At 38.4% G+C, this 25660-nt stretch overlaps 2 long non-coding RNA genes across 6 annotated transcripts in view; one reads left to right on the top strand and one right to left on the bottom strand.

Moving 5' to 3' along the window:
• LOC129143185 (uncharacterized) overlaps positions 1–25660 on the top strand; it is a 98263-nt gene that overhangs the window by 51249 nt on the left and 21354 nt on the right. For 2 of the 5 annotated variants that reach the window (XR_008546326.1, XR_008546329.1), the window contains one exon: positions 20360–21901. This is a non-coding gene — a long non-coding RNA (uncharacterized LOC129143185). Of the gene's footprint in view, positions 1–4994; positions 5160–20359; positions 21902–25660 lie in introns of all 5 variants that reach the window. The other 3 variants (XR_008546330.1, XR_008546328.1, XR_008546327.1) reach the window with 3 other exon arrangements.
• Positions 2962–24983, bottom strand: LOC104005113 (uncharacterized). The gene is made up of 6 exons (XR_678277.4): positions 24807–24983; positions 19365–19685; positions 15319–15444; positions 12572–12702; positions 4137–4297; positions 2962–3505 (listed from the first exon to the last, which is right to left on the bottom strand). It is a non-coding gene; the product is annotated as an uncharacterized LOC104005113 (long non-coding RNA).

Here is a 25660-nt window from a genome sequence, read left to right as displayed (position 1 = left end):
TGCAATCTTCCCACTTCCCAAGCTCCCCACTCAATAATCTTTATTCAATATATTTTCCAAAGCAGGAATTACCTTGCAGTACTGTGTAATTTGCACACCTATCATTTTATTGTCTCTCTCCCCCTGTTAGAATGTCATCCTCACAAAGGTTAGGTTTGGGTCTCTTTTCTTCCCTGACTTATCTCTAAAACAACTCTTGGCACATAGGAAGTAGTCATTTAATATTTGTTGAGCCTAAATAACATGGTCGTCTTGCTATCGCTACTCCTTTTCCCTCCAATTTCCCCTTGAGTCCACTCCAATGATGGCATCACTCTGGGTTCTCCTAGCTTACTGGTCACATCTTCTAGGACTTCTTTGCCAATTCTTTTTCCTCTTTCAGCATAGAAATGGACCATTGGAATGCCACAAGAACCACTCCTTGATGCCTTCCCAATTCTATCCTCCTCCCTTCCTAGGTGACCACATCCTGTCCCAAGGCTAAAATCACCAACACTATGCTGTTAGCATCAGATTTACACTTCTAGCTAAGAGCTGAGAACTTTCTTCTCACAGCCAGAATTGTAGTGAGCTCCCCACTTGACATTTTCACTTGGATATTATCAACTAGGCATCTCAATCTTAGTATGCCCCAAGCTGAACCCCTACCTCTCTCTCAAGATATGTTCCTTGTGTATTCTCCTTCATCTTAGTTAATGACAACTCGTGCTTCCAGTTGCCCAGGCCAAAAACCTGGAAATATCCCTAATTCCTCACTTTTTTTCATGTCTCAAGTTGTATCATCCAAATATGCCCAGCCTCTGACCATCCCCAGCCATGTCAGTTTGAATCAAGCCTTCATCTTCTCTAGCCTGAATTATTGACTTCTAATTGGTTCCAAATGATTCTCTAGCTTGCACCAAGGTGGCCCTCCTGAAACATACATTGGCTCATCTGGTCTCTCTGCTCAAAACCCTCCAATGTCTTCCAGTCTCAATTCACGTTACATCCAAAGTGTCTACCATGATCCATGAGGTCCACGTGATTCGGCTCCCCCCATGTCTTCAGTTTTCCCAGCCTGTCTCTCCTCTCCTCTTTCCAGTGACACTGAGCTCCTGGCTGTTCCACAGGCATCGGGGGCACGTTCCCACCTCAGGGCTTTTGCACTCTGTTCTTTCCACCTAGAATGCTTTTCCCCCAGAGATCCCCAGCTCTCACTCTCTCACTTCCTTCAAGTCTCTGCTAAAATATTACCTTACCCAAGAAGCCCTCTCTGACAGCTCAGAATAAAAGCAACACCCTCAGCACTCTCCACCCATTCACTGTTCTGTAGTTTTTAACATTCCTATACCACTTGACTTCGTTATATTTATTTATTTGCTTACATCTATCAGTAGACAATGACCTCCTTGAAAGCTAAGGATTTTTCTATTGTATTCACAGAAAAGTGCCTGGTTTAAGCAAAATAGTTTTTAATAAATGAACACTATCTTTCTGAAAACACTTTTACTAAAAGAAAATGTATTCCCTTCCTGGGGTAATAAATACTTCATCAAAATTAGCACATAATTCCTACCTCATATCATACACAGAAATTCACCCAAAGTGTATCAAAGGCCTAAATGAAAGAGTTAAAACTATAAAGCTGTTAGACAAAAACACAGGAGTAAATCTTTGTGACCTCTGATTGGGCAGTGGTTTCTAAGATATGGTACCAAAAGCACAAACAATAGATATGGTACGAAGAGCACAAAGAAAAATAGATCAAATTTACCTGATGAAAATTTAAAACTTTTATGTTTCGAAGGACATCTTCAAGAAAGCAAAGAGACAACAGAATAAATGGGAGAAAATATTTGCCTATCATGTATCTGATAAGAGACATATCTAGACTATAGAGAGAGTGTGAAGAATTGTTACAATTCTACAACAAAAAGGTTAGTAACCCAATTTAAAAATAAGCTAAGGATCTGAATAAACATTTCTCCAAAGAAGATATATAAGTGGCCAATAAGCACATGAAAAGATGCTCAGCATCATTAATCATTAGGGAAATGCAAGTCAAAACCACAATGACACACCATTTCACAACCACTAGAAATAGCTATAATAAAAAAGACGGATAATAACAAATGCTGGAGGATGTGGAGAAATTGAAGCCTTCATAAACTGCTGGTAGAGATGTAAAATGATGCGGCAACTTTGGAAAATAGTTTGGCAGTTCCCCAACACGTTAAACAAATAATCCACAATTCTACTCCTAGGTATCTATTCAAAAGAAATGAAAACATATGTCCACACAAACACTTGTGCAGGAACGTTCATAGCCGCTTTATTCTTAATAGCAAAAAAAGTTGAAACAATGCAAACGCTCATCAATGGGTGAATGGATAAATAAAATCCACTTAACGGATTGTTATTCAGCAATAAAAAAGAAGTATTGACACATGCTACAGTGTGTATAAATCTTTAAAACATTATGCTGTGTGAAAGAAACTGGTTTTGAAAGACCAGATATTATATGGTTTCATTTTTATGAAATGTCCATAATAGGTAAATCTATAGAGACAGAAAATGGATTAGTGACTGCCTAGGGCTGTTGAGGCAGGGAGACTGGAGAAGATGGCTAAAGAGTACAGAGTTTTCTTTGGGGGCTATGAAAATGTTCTGAATTTGTGGTGATGGTTGCATAACTCTGTGAATGTACTGAATATCTATGAGTTTCCTTGCTTATTGCATTTCTCAGAATGCGAGTCTCATGAGAGTAAGCACTTTATCCTCTTCACTGCTGCTCCCAGAGAGCCTACAATAGTGCCTGGCACATAGTAGGCACTCAATAAACATGTATTAAATACATCCTAGGGGACAGCATTGTTATAAAGACTAGAAACCAACGATGTCCGCAGAGCATATAACAGGCACCTGGAATATGAACCCACAGTAAAAGCAAAATTTGAATACTTCTTGAACAGAATAAATATCTTAGATTGAATCATTTTATTCATTGGCAAAAACAGTTTTTGTAAAGAGATTTCTTTGATAACTGAGAGTTTGCTGCATTATTAAATGTTTTAATGAAGTGTCCTCTCATAGAAATTGTTTTATCTAAACACACTGGAGCCTCATCTTAATTTTAACTTTGCTAATTAAGTTATACAAAAAGATTTGCAGACGGGATTTCAACAAAGACCAACAGCAGTTCCTGCTTGGTACACAATATACATTTGATTCTTCTTACACTTTTTAATGATTTTGTAGATAACCAGGCAAATCATGCTGATTGTATAATCCAGTGCTAATAATTATCTTCATGGAATTTATAGTCAATTTTCTAAGGAATCCAGCTATCAGAGAAACATCTGTTTGTCCCTCTTCTGTGATTTGTTTCTTGCTTTTAATTCACTACTGAAACCAAAATGCCATTTAAACTACTTTTTATTCAAAATTCCACATTGCTCATGCAATGGGATATTGGGCTGTCTCACCTAATGTAATGCTACAAAGCTATTTATAGCTGCTGCAGTATCTGAAAGACATAAAAATGGTTATTCCCGGGAGTCTGCCTTGAAAAAACAAACACTAAGATAGCTGGTAAAGTTTGGGAATTGACCACAAGGTCAAAATACAAATATATTTAACACCTAAAGTATCCCACACAATCCTTTATTGAGTTCAGAATTTTTTTTAATGAATTTCTCAGTAATCCCCAAACTCGAGTCATTTGAATCACATTTCCTTATTTTACAGCAAGTATTTGCACTGCTCCATTTTGTTCCAGGCAAAAGTAAATTTTTTCCCCTTCCTCTGTAAAAGGGCTCTTCAAAAAACTATGTAGACATCACACAAAAGAGAATCAACAATAAACTCCATGTAATTACTGTTAACCAAATAGGTCATTAATTGTTGGAAGTAATGTATGTTTTAAAAATCTATATTTACATTTAAAAAATATTTTGCAAGTGTGACCAGGCTTTTTGAAAGGTACTTATTTTTCTATATTAAATGTACAATAATTGAGAGCAACATAATCAAAAACATCTTCATGGCTTGTAATAAAAAACTGAATATTTCCAATAAAATGGCTGTGTCGAAAGCTAGTTATGTTTTGGTTTTCTGCTCTCTTGCTAGGGTTGTCATGCTAAAGGAAATATATTTACCTGGGCTCTGGGAAGTGGTGGTCTGGCCAGTGGCCCCGGTGGTGGCTGCAGTTGCATGAATGGTGTTTACACTGTAGTGATGGTGTCTGCGTCACCTCCAGCGGACAAGCTCTACCCACACCCAGATTCATCAACAACGGCTGTGGTTCTTCTGGAAGGATCTAGAGAGGAAAACAGGGAAAAGGAGGAAGCTCAAAACAGAAATGAATATTAATCCACATCCAAAGATTTAAAATAATAATGTAAAAACCAGTGTGGGAATCCAAAGTCCTACTCAGACTTTCTCCTATTTAGCTATTTTCCACTTATTCAAGCAACATTCAAATGAGAATCAGAGAAGCTCCAATTTAAGTCACTTCAGCTTTGTAAATACCAGGAACAGATGGAATAGAATACCTAGAACCCTTAGTCTTCCTTCCCAGCTTGGCAAAAGACCACATGCTCCTGTGACCAAAATTATATTCTAAATTTTGACCTATTGTGAGAGACTATCCAGCTCTTTAAAATATTAAGAATTATACCTTGTCTACTGCACATTTGCTACAATGCTCTCAATTGAATCTGATGATACTTAAATTTGAAAGTACTATTAAGTCATGGGCAAGCATCCTTTCTTTAGATTTAATATTCTGCAACCACACTCTGTCTCTTCTGCTTGAAGACCAGAGTCCTCTGAGTCCCAAGAAGGATTTCAGTTCACGTCTTTCTTGCAATGTTTGCAAGATTTCTCTGACCCTTTCCTAAAATGATTTGCACCCATACTCCAGCTTTAAATGAAGGCACTGTTAAACTCGTGCTTCATTTCCTTTTCCATCCTAGTGCCCAACAGCGATTTAATCTCTAATCCCTCTGTCTCAGTGGTTCTACCAGGTGGAGGAGGACTTGAGTTGGCCTATGTTCACCATCCTAAGGTTCAGCACACTGAGGTTCTCCACTACCCAATGGCAGCTCCTTACCTCAACAAGGGAAGTTTATTCCCCCAGCCGTGACCCCGGCACCTCTCCACACCGTGTATCCTGTCTGGTGAGTGAGCTGCCTTGTCTTCTAATGTGAATACTCCTCTCCTGCACCTTAGAAAAAACTTCTGCATTTTGTTCCTTGTTCATTTTCATTGTACATGCTTTTTATCGCCTTCTCTACTGCCCTACAACTAAGCAAGGAGAGTTAAACTATAACAACAATAAAAAATAAAATTGGAAAGAGAATTACTTCTTCCTTCCACTCATAGAAATTGAACATCAAAATTGCAGGGATTTCAGGAGAAAAAAAAAAGTTAATCTCATAGAATGTATTGATGTCAGGGGTGTGCAGGGAAGTGGAGAGGATAGATGCCCCCATCCTCTGACTTTCAAGGTCGTAGTTATTCCAAATTCTAAAAATAGATATATACTCACCTGAACAGTTTGTGTTTAACCACTAAAATTATGCAATGTTCCTCTTTAACTGTAATCATGAATTTTGCCACAAATTCTTTTTTGTCTGAAGTAAATGTTGTTGTAATAATTAGATCTATTTCTGTTCTTTTATTTCCAATATTTCTATATGATTTTGTTTCATATAAGCAGAAGATAGCTTTAAAAAAAAATTCACTCTGGCCAGGCACGGTGGCTTACGCCTGTAGTCCCAGCACTTTGGGAGGCCAAGGTGGGCAGATCCCCAGAGGTCTGGAGTTCGAGACCAGCCTGGACAACATGGCGAAACCCCATCTCTACTAAAAATATAAAAAAATAGCCAGGCATGATGGCAGGCATGTGTAATCCCAGCTATTCGGGAGGCTGAGGCAGGAGAATCACTTGAACTCGAGGGGCAGAGGTTGCAGTGAGCCAAGATAAGGCCACTTCACTCCAGCCTAAGCGACAGAGCAAGACTCTGTCTCAAAAAAAAAAAAAAATTCATCTGCTAGTATCAATCTTGTAATAAATGGGTTTAATTTATAACATTTATTGCAATTTCTGATATATTTGGAACTAGTTTTACTGCAATTCTTTTCTTTGTACCTTTTTTCTTTACTTCTAATGCTAATTTGTTTGATAAAGCTTTCTATATTTCTCTTTTAAATTAACCTCAGAATATTAACTACAAATGTTTCTGATAAGATCAATGGTTATTTGATGTCTCTATTTCCTTTCTGAAAAAGACAGGGGACTTAGCTCACGTTAACTACACACTGAACAACAATCTGTTTTACATTAAAGGGTGTTCTGACACACAAAGGGTGTTTGTCAATTACATTATCAGTTTTACTATTATTTTTTTCCATCCAACTCCTCTCAATTTTATTTTTCTTCTTGGAGAAGTCATTAGGAATTTTTCTCAATGAGGTCTGTAAGTATTAAACCCTATCTTCACACTTCTGAATTTTAAAAAATATTTCTCTTTTTATTGATTAATAAATTAGCTGGTTATAGAATTCAGGGTTGATAGCACTGAAGAAATTCAGCCTTTGTCTTCTGGTATCATTTATTGCCAGTGAGAAGCCAGCTGTCGAACTTAAGTTAAAGTATCTTTCCTTTCTGGTGGTCTCTTTTATGTGATTCTGTTTCACTGTGATATCTCTAAATGAAGATTTATTTTCTCCTTATTTTAAAATTTTTGGTTTTGTTTTTTGGAAGGGCATTTTTAATCTAAGGACACATCTCTTTAATCAATGCTGAAAAAATTTTAGCAGTCATTTTATCTAATATTACTTCACCATTTCTTCTTTTTTCCTTTTCTGGAAGTCCTGATTGACCTACTTTAGAGCCTTTTGACCTATCTTCTATAAGTTCATAAATTTACATTTATATAAATTTAAATAAATATATATATTTTCTTCACAGTAAATTAATTATAGAAATATAGAGAGAATATCTATCTACCTATCTCTCTATATGTATGTATGTATATATATATATGTATGTATGGGTACATAGAAATAGATGATAGATGATAGATAGATAGATAGATAGATAGATAGATAGATAGATGATACAAAGATAGGAGTAATCTGAATGAAATCCTCAGTACTATCTCTCAATTTTATATTTCCTTGTGAACGTGTCCAATATAGAATTTACTTCAATATAGTATTTTTTTTGTGAATTACTACTTTTTTTCCCAAGATTTCCAACTTGTTATTTTACACAAATACATTTTGTTTAACTTCTGTCTTTTGCAATGTATTATTCTTGTTACACATGTTGTTCTTTTATTTTATTATGATTCATAAACATACTGAAATCTTTTCCAGCATAGTCCTATTGTTTTGATTTTTATCTATTGCGAATTTATATTTGGATTGTTGGTGTCTTGGCTGTCTTTCTCAGCACTAGGATTCTGGTTTTTTTCTGGTTTGTTTGTTGTTTGCTTGAGACAGGTCTCGCTCTGTTACCCTGGCTGGAGTGCAACTGTGCAATCACAGCTCACTGGAATCTTGACCTCCCAGGCTCAAATGATCCTCCCACCTCAGCCTCTGAAGTAGCTGGGACTACAGGTGCCCACCACCATGCCAGACTAAAATTTTGTTTTTTGTGGTGATGTGGTCTCACGATATTGCCCAGGCTGATCTCAAACTCCTGAACTCAAGCAATCCTCAGGCCTTGGCTTCCCAAAATGCTGGGATTACAGGCACGAACCACTGTGCCTGGCCTAGAATTCTTTAACACAGTTCGAAATTTTGATTTGTAGCATCATGTGTAAAATATTTGATTTTACTGTGTGCAGTTCACCCCGTTTCTTGCTCTTTCTTAGTGTAGAGCATTTTTTTTTTTTTTTTTTGGCGTTCTAAGTGACATCCCTGTAACCTTGACTCCAGGACCAGTGTTACAGTGGCCACAGGAGCTTCTTGCCTTGCAATGGTATTTGAAATACTCTTTTCAGGGAATAGCTTCTCCTGGTTCTTGATACTAGAATGGTACCAATGTCTTCCTTCTTTTTGGGCACACAGCTTCGCAAGACCATAGTCCCTGAGAGTAGCAGGGACCAGGTTTTTCCCTTTTCTTTCACCAACCTGGGAGGTCCACTCTAGACCTTTTTCAAGCAGTAATCCCAATTTTCCGCCCCTAATTTGCTTGAAGTATCTTTGGGCCCTGTTAACTACAGTAGCAAAATTGTGTTCATTCTTACACACTTTAGACTTGAAGTCCAATAGGAATCCCAATTAGCCTGAGAACTTTGCAATTGTGTTTCTTTGCTGGTCTGCTAGGAGACTTATCCTGTTATTGAGCAATATTCTTTCTGAGTTTTTTTTTTTTTTTTTTCTATCACTGGTAGACATTTGTTTGTCTGGCTTCAGTGACACAGGAGTTCAGAGTAGCAGCTCTGGAGTCAGGTTGTTTCAGTTCAAATCTCAGCTTAATCACACACCACCTACATGAACCTGGGAAAATTACTCAATCTCTGTTTATCTCACCTTCCTCAACTATAAAATGGAAATAATTATTGCTGCAAGATTAAATGAGATGACACATACAAAGCACTAAAACACCGTAAGTGGTCATTGCATGCTAGTTGTGATATTGAGAACACAATTAGGTAACAGTCTTGACACAGAAGTTTGATAGCACAGAATTTCAGTCATAAAAAAGAAAGAAATTCCGTCACTTGTGGCAACATGGATAAACCTGCAGAATGTTATGTTAAATGAAATAAGTCAGACACAAAAAAACAAGTACACTATTTCATTCATATGTGGAATCTAAAGAATTTGCTCTCATAGAAGTGGAGAGTAGGATGGTGGTTCCCAGAGGCTGGGAAGGATAAGGTGGAAGAGGGCATGCGGAGACACTGGCCAGTGGTACAAAGTTATAGTTAGAGAGGAGGAATAACTTCGGGTGTTCTATCAGTTCTATTGCACAGTAGGGTAGGGTGATGATAGTTAACAATAATGTATATTTCAAAATAGCTAGAAGAGAGGATTTTGAATGTTCTCACCACAAATAAATAATAAATATATGAGGTGATGGATATGTTAAATACCCTGATTTGAATTTTTATACAGTATATACATGTATTGAAACATCACACTGCACCCCATAAATATTTACAATGATTATGTGTCAATTAAAAACAAAAATAAAAGAAGAATTTGTTAAGGAAAGCACAAAAGAAAGCAAGTACCAGAGGAAAAAGGATTACTTTTCTGATATTAATTTTTCCATTTTTTCCTAATGCATATATCCCTACATAGTTTTTTCTTCTATACTACTAATGCTAGCAATTTTTATAGACTGGTAGATCATTTTGTAGATACTTTCTATGTAATCTGATTTTCTTGTTTAGCAATATATTATGAGCTCTTTCCTAATAGACTAAAATAAGACTAAAATAGTTGTTTTCACTATTGTTAATAACACTGTTTGAATATTTGGGGACATACAATCAGGGCATTTGAGGTAATATTCTTCTGAAAGTGACATAACAGGATCTGTTTCAGGACTTATGAAACATACTGACAAAATTGTCTTACAAAACATTTTCCACTTTATATTTCTACATTTTAACTTCAAATTCTCCCATCTCAAAATATCTTGAGATGGGAGTAAATCTTGAGATCAACAAAATGAAAATATAAGCAAAAGGAAAAATAAAACCCTGAGGAGTTAGCACTGTTGAAATCAGTAATGCTATTTCCCATTCCTGCCTATAGTTGCAGAAATACAACAATGCTGGAGTAGTACTTAACAGCAATAAATCTATTTTCACATGAAGAGGAAAAATTGTTTCATAATTAATTAAGATGTGAAATTTCTCCACTTTTCAAATTAAGAACGTAGTGTGGCTTTGTCCAATAGAACTTTGTGTAATGATGGAACTGTTTTACATTTATGCTGTCTAGCATGGTAACCACATGTAGCTAGTGAGCAGTTAAGACATGGCCAATGCTACTGAATTGTTTGTTATATTTAATTTTAAATAATTAAAATTTAATCAGCCACATGTGTCTAATGCCTACCATCCTGAACAGCTCAGCAGACTCAGAGTGTTAATGAAACAAGCAAGAAATTAACATCAACAAGAGGTAGAAGTCATTTTTTATAAGATAATGGATCTTTTAATGTATCTTAATAAGTCAAATAAATAATCAAATGATTTGTGATATAAAACAATACTTAATCATTCTTCAGTGTACCATGTCTCCCCAAAAAATACTTTCTTCCCCCAAAATACTACATAGCATTTATACTGCTGCTCTTTCTGACCTATATCTTTAGGAACAAGAAGAAAGTAATGAAAAAGCAAAATGATAAAGTGGATTTATTAAGAGATTACACATTTCATCCTGTAGGTTATGTAATAATATGACTCCCAAGTCAGGATAAAACTCACTTATAGTATAGTTGATTTATTATGGTAAATATGTATATAAAGTAGACTCACAGTTTACTTAGAGGTTAAGATTTTAGCTCAAGTGAAAAACAAGATAATCTAAAGCACCTTGAAAAAAGGTTCTTTACATCCTCTATAAAATAATGTATGGTACTAACTCTCAATAAATTTACCACAGACCACATTTTCCTGCCAGATTGGAATAAATTATCACTTCTGAGGCTCTAGCTGTCTTCTGTTGAAACAGCATGCTGTGGGAATAGCATATCTGGATGGAAACTCACCAGAATCCCACTCGGAGGAGAGGTGTCCATGCTCTGGAGCCACAGGAACTGTGGACATTTGAAGAGCAACGGTCTTAGGCCCCCTCATTCCAGTCAGCCCATGGCAATACCATCAAGTGGCAGGCAGACGGGGACTTTGTCCCATTTCAATTCTCTCTCTCTCTCTCAATTTCTCTCAGAATTCATGAAGTTGAATTCCAGCAAGTTGTATGTTCATGCAATACTCCATTATAATGTATTTGGAGAAAAGTAATATCAATAGAAATGGATAAAAACTAAAGTCTTTGGCCCTAATTATGTACATTTCAGTTACCCAGAAAATTCAAACCTTCTTTTTTTTTAACCATACTGGTAATTAAGGTTTTAGACTATTCTTGAAATCACAAGAAAAATAGAGTAAGAATGTTAGCTCATCTCTGAGCACAATAACCATCTACAAAAAGACTGATCAATTGGAAGTGTGTCCTAATTAAGGTGTCAACACAATTTGTCCACCATAGGCGGGCTCCAGAGTCCATCTACTGTGACACATCTCCCTTCTCTATCTGTGTCTATTTTGGTGCCTTATCGGAGTTATCTGAATGATGCAGTTACTTCTGCGCTATAGCAGAAATAAATAAAAGCATTGACTAGCATTATACATCTGCTTAGGGGGAGTCCTGATTTAAAATAAAATAATTCCAAATATGTTAGGCAAGAGGATAGAACACAACCAAATCTATAGTTTTATTATGTTTAACTCATTCTAAATAATAGTATATGATATTTATTTTTTTAACTTTCATATAAATACTTTTCTCTCTTTGACCTACTCATCCTTCAATTTTTCATTATGGAACTCAGAGCGATAATACTAATAGGACCAAAATGTACTAAGTACTTAACATAACTTACAAGGTCATGATCTTGACCTTCAGAAAAATATCTATACTCTTCACGTATAAGTTCTTTTGAATCCTACGTTGAACCCTCTAACAAAAATACTTTTCTACATTGACTAGAACTGGTTGCTTCTATATTATTTGATAAGAAGACTTGTGTTTTTACTTCAGGATAAGGTAATTTTTTCATTTCGAATTATTATTTGATTTTCTTCCCATATCATTCCATTTTGAACCATCAAATAAGCAAATTGCCTTGTTTATTAATATTACCTACAGACCTGGGTCCACTGCTTGTGTGTTTCTCCATTCCACCCATGCTGTTGACTTATCCCTTGTAAAGCAATTTCATAATTCTCAACTCTTCTTTGTTTCTTCTGATTAGTGTTTGTGCTTTCCCATCTCTCTAGTGTGGGATTGCCATTGTACCACATTTGACACATGTTGCTTTCATTTATCCTGTCATCATCCATAGTCTGAGAACTGATATATTTAGAGAATTGCTTTTTTACTGTTTGCCTGCCTTCTTCCCACAAGTCTTCTGCAATATGATTTTCTCTCCCCTGCAGTCAGAATACAGTGAGTAATCACAAAAGACCCTTCTGGAATCAGTACTGTTCCTCTCACTGATCCTCTGGAGAGTTTCTGGCTCTAAAGGAAATGCCTGATTGCGATCCCAGTTTGTTCCAACCATCATATGGTCCGCGCTTTTGTACACAGACTGAGGCTGCAGATGGGAGGACAAAGCTTCATATTAATGTGGACCCTGTAGCAGTTTTTGAATCATGTTGGACGTTTTGCAAAGTCAAGTATACCTTTACTTCTAAGTCCTTTTTCCTAAGCACCCAAAATGTGTTTTGATGTATTATCATCTTTGTCTCCTACTTTCCTAACCTTCTATTTGAGGGGAGAGTAAGGGGTAATATGTATTTATGAATAACACATACATATTTGTGTATCCCACCTTAACTGAAAAAATTGGGATCGTTTCTCTTCCACATCCCTTTTCTGTTGAAGTCATCTAGTAAGATGATTTTGCCACAGGAGGCCCCCAAAATTGTCAGTTGATCCAATGGATATACTTTTGAATTCTCACTATAAACCAAGCCATGGAGATAAAACAGCACATGGTTACTACATGAAGTCATTCACAGACATGTCACAGGCTGGGAATGACACAAGGAATGCTGGAGTCAAAAACCACCGTCAATGTTTTGCAGTAAGCATTAAAGGATCAAGAGTCAAGCCCATAGACATAACTTAGAGGGCATCTACTAACTAATCCTCTCTCTCCCATACCTCTTAGCAATCAAGTTGATAAGGATTCTAGTATCGTTAGAAGAAAATCAGTTAGAAAAGAATCCAAGTCCACAAATAGCATGGCTAGCTAAGCAAGCCCATCTTCCAAGTCCACAAATAGCATGGCTAGCTAGCTAAGTGTCCTTAGACCTTAGTATCTGTATCAAAAAAAATGCAACCAAACCTTATATTTATATTATCACTGTTGCTCTTTCTGGGAATTACAGCTCAACCAAACAACTTCCTATCTCTGTAGCCTCTGGTAATTTACTTAATCTCTCAGAATTGGTTTTCTCATAGACTTGCTACAAGGATTAAATGAGATAGTCCTTATGATAGGCCCAGAGTAAGAGCTCAATAAGTGAGTATTGTTCTTGCTGATGCTGCTGATAATAGTGATGGTGGTTTGACATCTTCTACATGAGCAAAGTAACCCTGTGGGGAGGACCAGAAGTTGAAAAGTATACACTGACAATGGGCTTTTTGTGCCTTGTCACCAACAACTCAGAAGAACTTGGTGCTTTGCCTGGCAGCACAGAGGGTCAAACGTGAAACTGTGCCAGGAGCTGGAAGTCTCAGGTGGAGGTAGAAGAGGACCAGAAGGCAGATTTGGGCAAGGGAGTGTAATTTAAAGCCAGGTGAGGACAGCAGACTTCCCTAGAGATGAGAGAGTCTTGGCTGGCTGATGGCATCTCTGCTTATATCCTGGTCCCCTAGAGTTCCTCACCAAAGCATGGATCCCAGGTCCAAACTCAACCTGGGTGGTCAGAGGAGTGCAGGGCCTCTCCCTTCATTCCTTGGGCCCAAGAAGAGGGGAGGAGCTTTTACTAAGGCTGAGAGGACTGGTGGCATCTTCTACCCAGGTGTGAACTTTATAACAAATATGTTGTTTAGATTAGGTGGCTAAATGATTCTGGGTTTCCCTAGCTCCATGTTGAGAAGGTGTCAGACCACTCATAACTGGCAGGTATCTGAGTAACAGTCCTCAGGAAGGAGCAGATATTATTGTGCACATTGAGCAAAAAGGGCTGTGAAGGGCAGCTGTGTTAAACCATTCGCCTCTGGTCCTGCAATTAGTCCTCCACAGAGCTGGGTCTGGGCCAAGGTCATCGTAAGCCCTTCTTCTGATCTTTCCTGTGGCGACTACTGTCACTTCTTTAATTAAAGCTTGCAATAATTTTTCCTAGCCTAACGATAAGAAAAACAATCATTCAGAAGCCAATAAAATAGGGGAAGCCAAGTCAAGAGGATAGTAACTATTTAAATATCAGCCATATTTAGATATTTTAAACCAAGTAATATGCTAGCAAAACATTCCCTATGCATGCCTTAATTAAGCAAAGATGCAGGGAGGCTATAAAATCCTATAACTTGCAGTCCACTTTTACTTGAATAAACAAAAAAGCTCTTATTAGCCAAGTTTCCTTAGTCAAGAAGCAGAAGCGTCATGTTAATGAAGTTAACTGTTAAGAACAAAGTATTTTAACTTCACGTTGTCATTCAGGAAAGAATTTTGAGTACTCTTTTTAAAAAAAATTGGCAGTTGTCATTTAATATATGATGTGATCTAAAAGCATATTATTTTTTAATGTTACCTAGGAGATTTCATCAGCTTCATGACACTCTTAATCTTTGGTATAATTGTCTAAATTGATAGAACATCTTTTATTTAACTGATGGAGGCACTGCCTGCCCTTTTATAAGTCAAGTAAACAGGTCTCTGAGTTCTCACTTCCTTTGTCTCGCTTTAAAAAAAAAAAAAAAAACAAAAAAAAAAACCTTCCTAAAACTCTCTGATGATGATAAAAGTGGAATTGTTTTAAAAGATAAGAAGCACCCAAATTATTTTCTCTCTGACCTTTGTAGTTTCCAGGACAAGCAGCTTCTGTGAGCAAAATTGTTCAAGTTTTTCTTACAATGGATACCTGACATTGTTCCCTAAGAAAAACATACTGTTCCTGATAAGGAAAGTTATTAAGCCCTCATCTTTGCTCAGAAAACAATTTAACAAAAATAAAGTTGGGGAGTATTTTAATATTTCTGAGAAAAAGTTTGAAAGAAAGGACTGAAAAATACAATAGATTACATTATCTGTAGGTGCCCATGTAGTTTTATACACTGTGCCTTATTGAAACAATCTAAGATAGGTTTCAAGGATAATTCTTGGCAGCCTTTTGATACAAGCAGAACATTTACATAGCTAAAGTTTAATGCGTTAAAAGTTTTGTAAAAAGAATTATTAGGAGAGTGAAGCAGAAAAATCACACAGTTAAAATTTTATATATCATATGTTAATCATGCTTAAACCTCTGAAACTGGCTATTTCTTAAATTGAGGAGCTCAGTTTCAGATGCCATCTCATTCTAAACTTAAACATGTTTTTGGTTTAAAAAAAAAAAAGTTACCAGTTACCAGTTGTTCAGAGAGGCAGCATGCATTCAAAGGCTAATTCACTGGTGATGAGCTCCCATTATCATTTTTTTTCTGGGGTTTCAAAACAAACAACCATGATCTATGTATCCTTGCTGGTTGCAAAGTCTGTAACAACAGTATGACACTATTGTCATCAATTCTTAAGGAACTATGAACTAAATAGCTATGAAGGCAAAGCGATCATAAAACCTCTTCCCTTTACCAAAGAAGTGGGTATTGCTTTTGCAGTGGTTTTTGCCCCAGCTGGAGGTACAGTATATAGTCAGGGAAAAGGCATGAAGTATATTAGAGCCACATAAAAGGAAGTATACATTTACAAATAATAAGATTCATTAAGGAAAATAATAGAACAGGCAGTAATAGTCATTAACTCTAGAATTCATAACTCTTCTGACTTCTCATTCACAGTAAGCTTTGTGGTATGCCACAGTTTTTAATAGTCTAGCAGCTTTTTTTATTCTTCTTTTAAAAGATGATTGGCTTTGAATGCTAGAATATGCAAATACACATAAACGACTGACTTTACTGACCATTTCTTTGTGTTTGGGTATATATTTCTGTATGGCATAATATTTCCACTTGCACTGGTTTCCTGGCATGAAAATGTTTATTGCGCTCATTAGCTAAGAGGGTATCGGCACCGGTCCAATGAACACAGATCTGCCTTCTGATTTCAGCCATTAAATTGCAATGGGATTCACAGGCTTAACATTGTGGGTGTGAGAATAATAAAATGGAACTCCATCTTTAGCCCAGTTACCATGGATGCAGTTAAAGGTCATAGTGGCAGCTGCTAACTAGTTGCCTTTTGAGCTGTGTTTCCCCTCCTGCTCTGTGTTTTCGAGCACTTTCCTTTCTATGGGTCTGCCGTGGAATACCTTCACCTACTTTGGTGACACACTAACCTCTTCTTTAAGGCAACGGGCTCCCTCTTTTCAAGACAATGGTTGCCATGGACCTTCTCTTGTATTTATGTGTCATGGATATGATATAGAATCAGAAGGCAAAAGCCTTAATAAAAATACAAATTGTGGTTGCTTCTGCATCCTGAATTACTTTCTCATTTTCTGCACACCGGTCTACATTCCCAACCAAAAAAAAAAAAAGTGTATAGTAAATTCCCATCTCCGTTTAAACTGGTAATGGGTTCAGGCACTGATGCATTCACAACGTGAAACATCAACTTCTTCTTCATTCGGCCCAAAGTCCTAGGAGTTAATTCCCTGTACTGCATGAGGTGTCAGGGTAATTACCGCTGATCAGCCCTATTTCTCCGCGCGCTGCCCGCTCCTCGGGCCCCCTGTTTACTGATGCACCGCCACAGCATCACGGCGCTTTCATTCAAGCAAGCTTCTTCATCGAAAGGGTTTGGACAATGTCGGATTTTCAAAGAGAAGTGGGGGGAAAAAATTAAAAGTAGCCAAGCAAAATAAAGTGCATGGTAAGAAACCTGAAAGCAGTACAAAATATTCCCTGATGTCAACACTTCATTTCAATAGATCTTAAAACTCCTATTCATTTCCAATGGAGGTACTGTGAGCCTTGCCATGGGCAACGTAACTGCATGATCATATTTTGAAATATTCGGGGACCATATAGCTTTAAAACGCCATTTTGGAAAAACATATTCCTTTTTGTTCTGTTTAGAAATAAGTCCCAACCATGTAGCTATATACGCCAGAATACCAAAAAAAAAAAAAAAAAGAAAACCTTACCAAAAAAATGTTGTACCCCTCTGTTTTAAACATACATTTATATAACTTGTCATTTCATAAAAATAAATTAAGTATTATATGAGCCAAATGTTTCAATTCCACACAAGAGTGGTTTCTGGGACTCTTGGCAGGATGCCACTATATTCATTTTTATTTCAGACACAATGTGAAGTCTTTAATTTTAATATACTTTGTAACTATAATGGTTATAAGGCATATACTGTACTAATTCATCCTCATCCTTTCCTAGTCCTGGGGAGATTTCACTGAGGAACAGGAAGAGTTGTTGATTTCATGTCTCTTTCGGACTTTAAAATGTTGTTGAAGAGTGGCCTGGGTTGCAGGGAAAGCAGAAAGAGAGAGAACTGGTCATTGGGCACTCTGGGCTCCGTGCCCTAAATGCTGGCTGTAGAGTTGGCTATCATCCTTCCTCGTCCCTGGTCTCCGAGTTCAAGTGATGGCCAAGTAGAAAGGCGAAGAGTGGAAGACTTTGCTGCCGCCTGGGGCTCTTCCCCAGCTCCTGAGTTCCTGCTCTGGCAGCAATTCAGCTGCAACAAGAAGAGTATTGGCGAGTCAGCTGATGGGAGCCTCTCTGTCACTGCCCCATGTGATAGCAGCGTGGGCACTGGCCAAATTCTTCTCCACAGCTCCTTTATTCTCTGAAACCCCACTGGCCAGGAGTCAGAGAACCAAGCAGGGACAAGAACACTGTAGGAGAATCTGGCCCCATTTAATCCGCAATACCCTGCCAGAAAAAAAGGAGAGGCTGATCCCCAGTAAGAGGGAACAGAGTGGCACCCACAAATATGTATGTAAATCAATTAATCCCCAGTGATCGTCCTGAGGTTTCCTGGTGACCTCAGAAGCAGAGTGGTATTTCTTCATTAAAGGGGCTGGGTGGAGGTGGGGAGAGAGAGAAGTAATTTTCATAATCTGTACGACTGTATTATTGGGAACACCAGAATAACATGTTTCAAGCGATCACAGAGACTTCAGCTCTACTCTTCCTCTGCCACACTCCTAATCAGAGAATTTCTTCCTGTGCCTTGTTTACTGTTGATATTTTCTGGCTGATTGGAGAGGAATGACATTTTGACAATTTACTGTAGCAGTAAGCACTGTACAAACAAAAGGTGCTGATGAAAACTGGAACCCATTATTATGTAAATGATGGCTGAGTAACACAGAATCCATCTCCCAGTCACCATCATTGAGACCAGTTTTACTCAATGATAATAATTTTCGTGATTGCAGACTTCAGAGTGATCAGAAATATGCTTTAGCTGTTGCATTTATCTACTGCTGGTACTTGACCCTTAATTAAATTCTGAAACTTTTTTATATAATAAAGTAAAATACAGCTGACACTTCTGTTCAAACAAAGAGGCTCAAACACAGATCCACCAAATAAGATAAAGGTATTTCAGACTTACCTCGCTGTATTTATAGTAAACATGGATTGTGCAGTGTATTTTGAAAGGGAGCTTAAAGTTTAAAATGCAGATGTGTGTTTTCAAGTAATTTCAATTCTGTACTTCGGCTCTGCTCTCCTTAAATGATGCTGAATCTCTGCAAGCTCATCTTGGACACGTCATAATAAAAAAAATCTGCTTAAAAGACATTTAAATGTGCTCTGAAAATAAGTTCTGTGGGTTCTTTAAACCTTCCATCTTAATATCTAGACTATTCAAAGTGAGTCTTCAAAACTATGCCACTTATGAAGATCCACACAGCTTAGTAAGCTATTGCATCGAGTTTTGTAAAGGAATATTTTCGTCATAAATTTGTTCTTGTCTTAAAAAGAGAAAGCCAAGGCAAATTTTAAAGCAGCATTTTGACTTTAATGAAAAATTGATTGGCTAAAACAGATGTCAGACTGAAATTACAAAGAGCCCAGGCATTATGCAGGTATCAGCTGCTTTGTTAAGAATGGCTGACAGTGAGGAGACTTTGGCTAACGTGTTCTTATTCCCTTTAAACCCTGCCAATGCTCCAGAGCATTTATTTACCTTGGAGTTTCCTCCCTCTTTCAGGGCAGGAAGAAAGATCTTCATTTAGAATATATTAATAAATACAAGTCAGCTTAAAGGGGCAACAGTGTGAGCCCGGTTTTTAATATTTCCTTAGATATAACCCTTTCTAACCAGGCAGCTCACAGAGCCAATGAGCTAAGAAGGTAATTACTTAAGTGGATTTCATGAAGAGTAGAAAGATGATTGTGCCACATTAAATAACAATTGTGTCCTTAATGATGTGTTGGGCTATAACGCAAACATCCCTCCACCATCACAGGCAGGCGCTCCAGCGTACCTTTCTAATGACTCCGGTGGCTCCCGTCCCCCTGCCAGGACGTGGGGTTTTCAGAGCCTATGTAAACACTAAGTGAGCTGGTATATTTTTTTAAACTGCAGTGCCTGCAGCTGCGTGGTCATTGATAAATTGGCTATGAATTGCTGAAATACTTCATATGAATATAAACATTGTTGTAGTTTTGCAGCTTTAAGAAAGACAGAAATGTACTTGACTTGAGAGAGAAGTCTGCAGTTCCAGAGTACAGCCTTCCAGAAAGTTCCTTCTTTGTTGTGTGTGAAGGATCTATTTTCACAAAATCCAGCGAGGTGGACTCAAAAACTGTGAGGGGGTGGGAATGCGGTAGAGAAAATTCATTATTTTAAAAACTTAAAGATTGAATAAAATGGAAGTTAGCGTGTAAGTATCTATCTTAAACAGAAGCAGGAAATAATATTACAGCATATTAGATTTTATTGCTTCAGAATGTGTAGTATTCTGAATGTCCATGTCCACTTGACTTTGTGTAGAAACATTAAAGAAAGGCCACCATAATAAATATATCCAACACCTGAGTTAGGATTCACATTAGCTGCCACCTAACCTTAGAGGAAGAATTTTCACAGTGATGTAAACTTGAGACATGAAAAGGATAATTAGTCCATGACTATAAATTTTCCTGTCTGCCCTTGGATGTTGTTATAATGACTATTTCCCCCATAGCCCAAATTAGTATCTCTTTGTGGACATGCATGCTGAATCTCTAGTCATTTACTCTCTGATGCTAACATTAACAAATTTGAATTTGAGAGACATGATACAAATAAAATGCACAGTCCAAATGTTGAGAAAGTACTTTACACTAAATCCTAGCCAGTTCTTTAGTATTGTACCCATTTCAGAGAACAGAGAAATAAGATACCTAAAATTGGAAAACTCTTCCGAATCTTGACTGTAAGCTATATTGTGGGAATTGAAATGAACAAATCTCTTACCACTTTGTTTGTTTTATTTAGGGAATGAAGACATTTGGAGAAGAAGCGTTTACTGAAAGGAGATTCCTGGGCTGGAGGAAAACCATGATCTACAGTTCATGTTGACAGATATTGTATTTTTGGTCCTAGATCTGACTTTTGAAATGACTTATCACAAATTCAAATTTAGCAATCATGAGTGAAGTACCCACGACGTGCTAAGCATCTACCTCTGCAGATAGAAGAACACTTACCGTTCCTGAGCATGGGAGGGAACTTCTGTTCCTGGGTCCTGGCCTCACCTCATCAGGCACTGCCAAATTTGACACCTCCTTCCTGTTCACGGCAGTCCTTTGGGATGGGGTATTAGATGCCACCAAATAGCTGCATAACTCACCCACTTTGTCAGAGCCTGGGTCTAAGCCAGGTCTGACAGACTCCAAAGCAAGCCCTGTTTACAGCATGACTGGGATCCAGTGGGTAAGACCAACCTGTCAATGCCCAAGTGCAGATGCAATAATAGTGCTTCAACTGATTGTTGCAAACTCCTCATGAAGGATGCCAAATCCCAGTGCAGATGGTAACACAGGCTACTTTTCACCTCCAACCTCTAATATCCTTTCTTTCTTTCTTTCCTTTTTTTTTTTTTTTTTTTTTTTTTTGAGATAGAGTCTCCTCTATCACCCAGGCTGGAGTGCAACAGCGCGATCCCAGCTCACTGCAACCTCCACCTCCTGGGTTCAAGCAATTCTCTCGCCTCAGCCTCCCGAGTAGCTGGGATTACAGGCACCCGCCATCATGTCCAGCTAATTTTTGTATATTTGTAGAGACGGGGTTTCACCATGTTGGCCAGGCTGGTCTTGAACTCCTGACCTCAGGTGATCTGCCCGCCTCAGCCTCCCAAAGTGCTAGGATTACAAGTGTGAGCCACCACGCCCGGCCCCAATATTCTTTCTTACTAGACACTGTGTAAGCTAATTATTCAGCAAGTATTTTGCACTGAACTCTAAATAGGTAAGTATTTTGTGTCCATTTTACAGACAAGAGAAATAAAATAGATAAAGTATTTCCCCAAAGCTATGATAAATGAATCCCATAGCTAGAAATGGCAGAAAACCCATGGAAACTTCTATGGGGAGTGGATGTCTGCCTTACCTTGGCACAATGCTTGGTTCTCAGATATCATTTCAGTGACATTGCCAAATGGGAGAAACCATGTCTGGTACATGGGACTCAAGCTGCCTCAAAATATCCTGAATGCATTTTTTCAGGGGAGAAAATCCATTTGAATAAGAATAGCTAGTTATAGCTTATTATGTGCCAGACACTATTCAAAGTGTTTAATGTGTATTAACTTCTCAAAACCACTCTATAAGTTAGGTACTATGATTTCCATCTCCATTTTACAGATGAGGGAACTGAGCTGTCAAAACTAAGTGACTTGATTGAGGCCATGCAGCTGGCGAGGGGAGGACCAGGATCTGAACCCAACTGGGTCTCCCAAGCCTGGGCCACTGAACCATTTCACCTCTTGGAAAAACTTAATGGTCAGAGTGGCCCACCCAGTCCATGGACAGCATGGAGGTAATGAACTTTAATCAGAAACTTATTGTGCATTGACTGAGCACTTATTCTTTTAAGACAATATGTTTGGATGTCTTTGGATGTACAGAATTCAAATTATTAATAATGTTCACAAAAGTTGCCCTGTATTTTTATGCTGAAATACAACAAAATGTCAACTCGGTTCCAGTGACCTTTATACTATACATATTATGTTTATTGTAGTTCTGTATTGTAGCTAAATTTATTATCTAACTTGTTGATGCCAATAAGCTGATGCATCTGAAAGGTACCTGCAAAAAAATTATCATATCAAAACACTTCAGAAGAAGCCATAAAAGTATTATGATAAAATATCAGAGGAAGACATAAAACTGGGGGGAGGTGAAGTTATACTTTGCAGCATTTGCTCACGATATTTGAGAAAGTAAACTTTTCTGTCTTTTAAATGATTTCTGAATTTCTCTAACAGTGCTGCTCTGTTTTCTCGGTCAACCATGCTGGAAAGCCCAGTTTTCCTTTGCAGTCTGCAGAGCACGTGGCAGGACTATAGGCCTGTTTTATCTCTTTCTCACATAGCCCTCTGACCAAGAATCTGTGGAGGTCATCCCTCACCTCCAGAGTTGGTCTTGTCCCTAGCACCCACGTGTGCTCTGTGGCTCAGAATGGTCTACAGGATCTTCCAAATCCAAGCACAGGGTAAAGGTTTGCAGTTTATATTTTTAATTTTTAGTACATGTTTACTGAGCTACCGAAGTGTGCCCAGCACTGTGCACACGTTGATCCCTCCATGGAGCGTGGTTGGAAATTCCCAGAGCAGCCCCTTTCTCTGAACACAGTGTGAGACAGCTCGCTGGCTGTTAGCACCCGCAAGCCAAACGTGACGAAGGCACCTTCAAGACTCTAACAAGAGCCCTGGGCTCCCATTGCATACATGACATCAAAGGCATTTTCTTTTACTTTTTTTTTTTTTTTTTTTTTGGGAAAGAGTCTTGCTCTGTCGCCCAGGCTGGAGTGCAGTGGCGCAATCTCAGCTTACTGCAACCTCCGCCTCCCAGGTTGAAGCGATTCTCCTGCCTCAGCCTCCCTAGTAGCTGGGACTACAGGCACATGCCACCATGCCTGGCTAATTTTTTGTATTTTTAGTAGAGAGGGGGTTTCACCGTGTTAGCCAGGATGGTCTCGATCTCCTGACCTCTTGATCCGCCCGCCTTGGCCTCCAAAAGTGCTGGGATTACAGGAACAAGCCACCACGACCAGCCTATTTTCTTACACAATAGTTCTACTGGGGCTCCCCAGGCTGCAGACACAGAACCTGAGCTTATGGGGCAGGAGACTGAGTGAGGATACCTATGGGGACCCACATGGAGGAAGGGATGGCAACAATGCAGGACTGGGAGGGAGAAGCCGGACTCAGCAGAGTCCAGCTGACCTTGGGGAGCTCTGGAGATAAAAGCCCTTCAGTGTGGTCTCCCGTTGAGGCAAGGGGGTCAGGTCTTTATTCCCCTACACTAACCAAAGGCTGATGCAGAATTCCTCAGGAAGAGGCATGACCTTGGGCTAGGCTGCTCTCTCCAGCCAGGGACATTTTCGGAAGAGGCTGGCAGCTGATCTGCTACCGCCATGCCCAGCAGCTGATAGAAGGAGTGTTTTGAGTCCTAACGAGATGTGGAGAGCCCAACGCAATATCCACTAAACTCTCCATGTCTTATCTTAAACCTAGAATCGTGTGCCATCTATATTATTAAAATAGAAAGCAAAGAAATCCAGAGAATTAGCAACTCTCAAAAAAGACAGGATCTCAGAGGTACCCAAGGTTAGTGTCCCCGAATGTAGAAATTACTCCTACAATGCCCTAGCAGTGAATCATCTCTTTGTACACCTTGAGAGACAGGAGCTCACCACTGGGAACCTCTAGTTGTGATGTGGTTTTTACTTATATCTTCTAGGTGGAAATTGCACTTTGATAACAGTAACTGTATTGACAAATTACGGTCGGTGTATTGAAGCTGGAAAAGAGTTAGTATGGTTGTGCAAAATAATTTGGACCTAGGACTAAAATAATAGAGCAGATATTAATCATTTCCTTTAACTTATTTTACAAGATGTTTTCCACTAAGTAGTCAGAATAATCTTTTTTAATGAAAGTCAGATTAAATTTTTTTAGACTCAAAGCTCTCCACAATTTGAAAGTAGCTCATACTACTCACTATGGCCTATGAGCCCCTCTGGTCTGGAGCCTGACCCCGGGTCAGCCCTCATCTCCCACCCACCACTCAGCCTTCAGCCCCTTTGCCACTGCCACGTGGGCCTTTCTGGTGCTCTCCAGATGCCCCCACCTCGTTCTGCTACAGGACTTTGCACTTGATGGGGAGCCTGGCTTGGTGCTCTCCTTTAAGACCGTTGTAAGCTTCCATTCAAATGCCAAGTTTTCAGAAGGTCTTCCCTGCCACACCCCATCTCAGAAGAGCTCCTGAGTCTCTTGACCCCTTGTGCTGCTTGCTTTGTTTTCACAGTTCTTATTAATTTCTAATAAGATTTATGTGTGCATGTTTGCGTGCATGTGTTACAAATATATACACTCTTATATACATATACACATACATATATATACATACAGACATGTATACATATACACATATATACATATTCACATATGTATGTGTATCTAGTTGACCTTTGAACAATGAAAAGGTTAGGGCCACTAACCCTCCTCAGTCAAAAAGCCACCTACAACTTTTGACTCCCCAAAAACTTTGCTACTAATAGCCTGCTGTTGGCCAGAAGCCTTGCTAGTAACATATATAGTCAATCAACACATATTTTGTGTGTTATATGCACTATATATTGTATCTTACAATAATAAAAGCTAGAGAAAAAGAAAATGTTGTTAAGAAAATCATAAGGACGAGAAAATAACATTTACCATTCGTTAAGTGGAAGAGGATCATCATAGAGGTCTTCATCCTTGTAGTCTTCATGTTGAGTAGGCTGCTTGGGAGGAGGAAGAAGAGGAGCGGGTCTTGCTATCTCACGGGTGGCAGAGATGGAAGAAAATCCATCTATAAGTGGACCCGTAAACTTCAAACCTGTGATGCTCAAGGGTCAACTCTGTAATAAAAATGTGCGTGTGTGCGCATGTTCTCACTCATAGGTGGGAAGTGAACAATGAGAACACATGGACACAGGCTGGGGAACATCACACACCGGGGCCTGCCCGGGGGTCGGGGAAGCGGGGAGGGATAGCATTAGGAGATATACCTAACGCAAATGGCAAGTTAACGGGTGCAGCACACCAACATGTATACATATGTAACAAGCCTGCACGTTGTGCACATGTACCCTATAACTTAAAGTAAAATAATAATAAAAAATAAATAAATAAATAAATAAATAAATAAATGTGTGTGTGTGTGTATTGAACACATATCGTGTTCGTCACTACGTCTCTAAGCTTCTAGAACAGTTCCTGACACATAGTAGCATTAAATCAATATTTGTTGGATGAAGACATTAATAAATGGCATCAATGAACAAATAGAAGCTTGCTTAAAATGTATAGATAATGTCGTTTGTAAGTACTGAATTTTTTTTTTTTTTTTTTTTTTTTTTTTGTGAGACAGAGTTTCACTCTGAGTGCAGGCTAGAATGCAGTGGCATGATCTCGGCTCACTGCAAGCTCTGCCTCTCAGGTTCACGCCATTCTCCTGCCTCAACCTCCCGAATAGCTGAGACTACAGGTGCCCACCACTATGCCTGACTAATTTTTTGTATTTTTAG

Source organism: Pan troglodytes, chromosome 12 (assembly GCF_028858775.2).
Source record: "Pan troglodytes isolate AG18354 chromosome 12, NHGRI_mPanTro3-v2.0_pri, whole genome shotgun sequence".
NCBI lineage: Eukaryota > Metazoa > Chordata > Mammalia > Primates > Hominidae > Pan > Pan troglodytes.
Note: the sequence above shows the minus strand (reverse complement) of the source record. Positions and strands in the feature narration are given on the sequence as shown.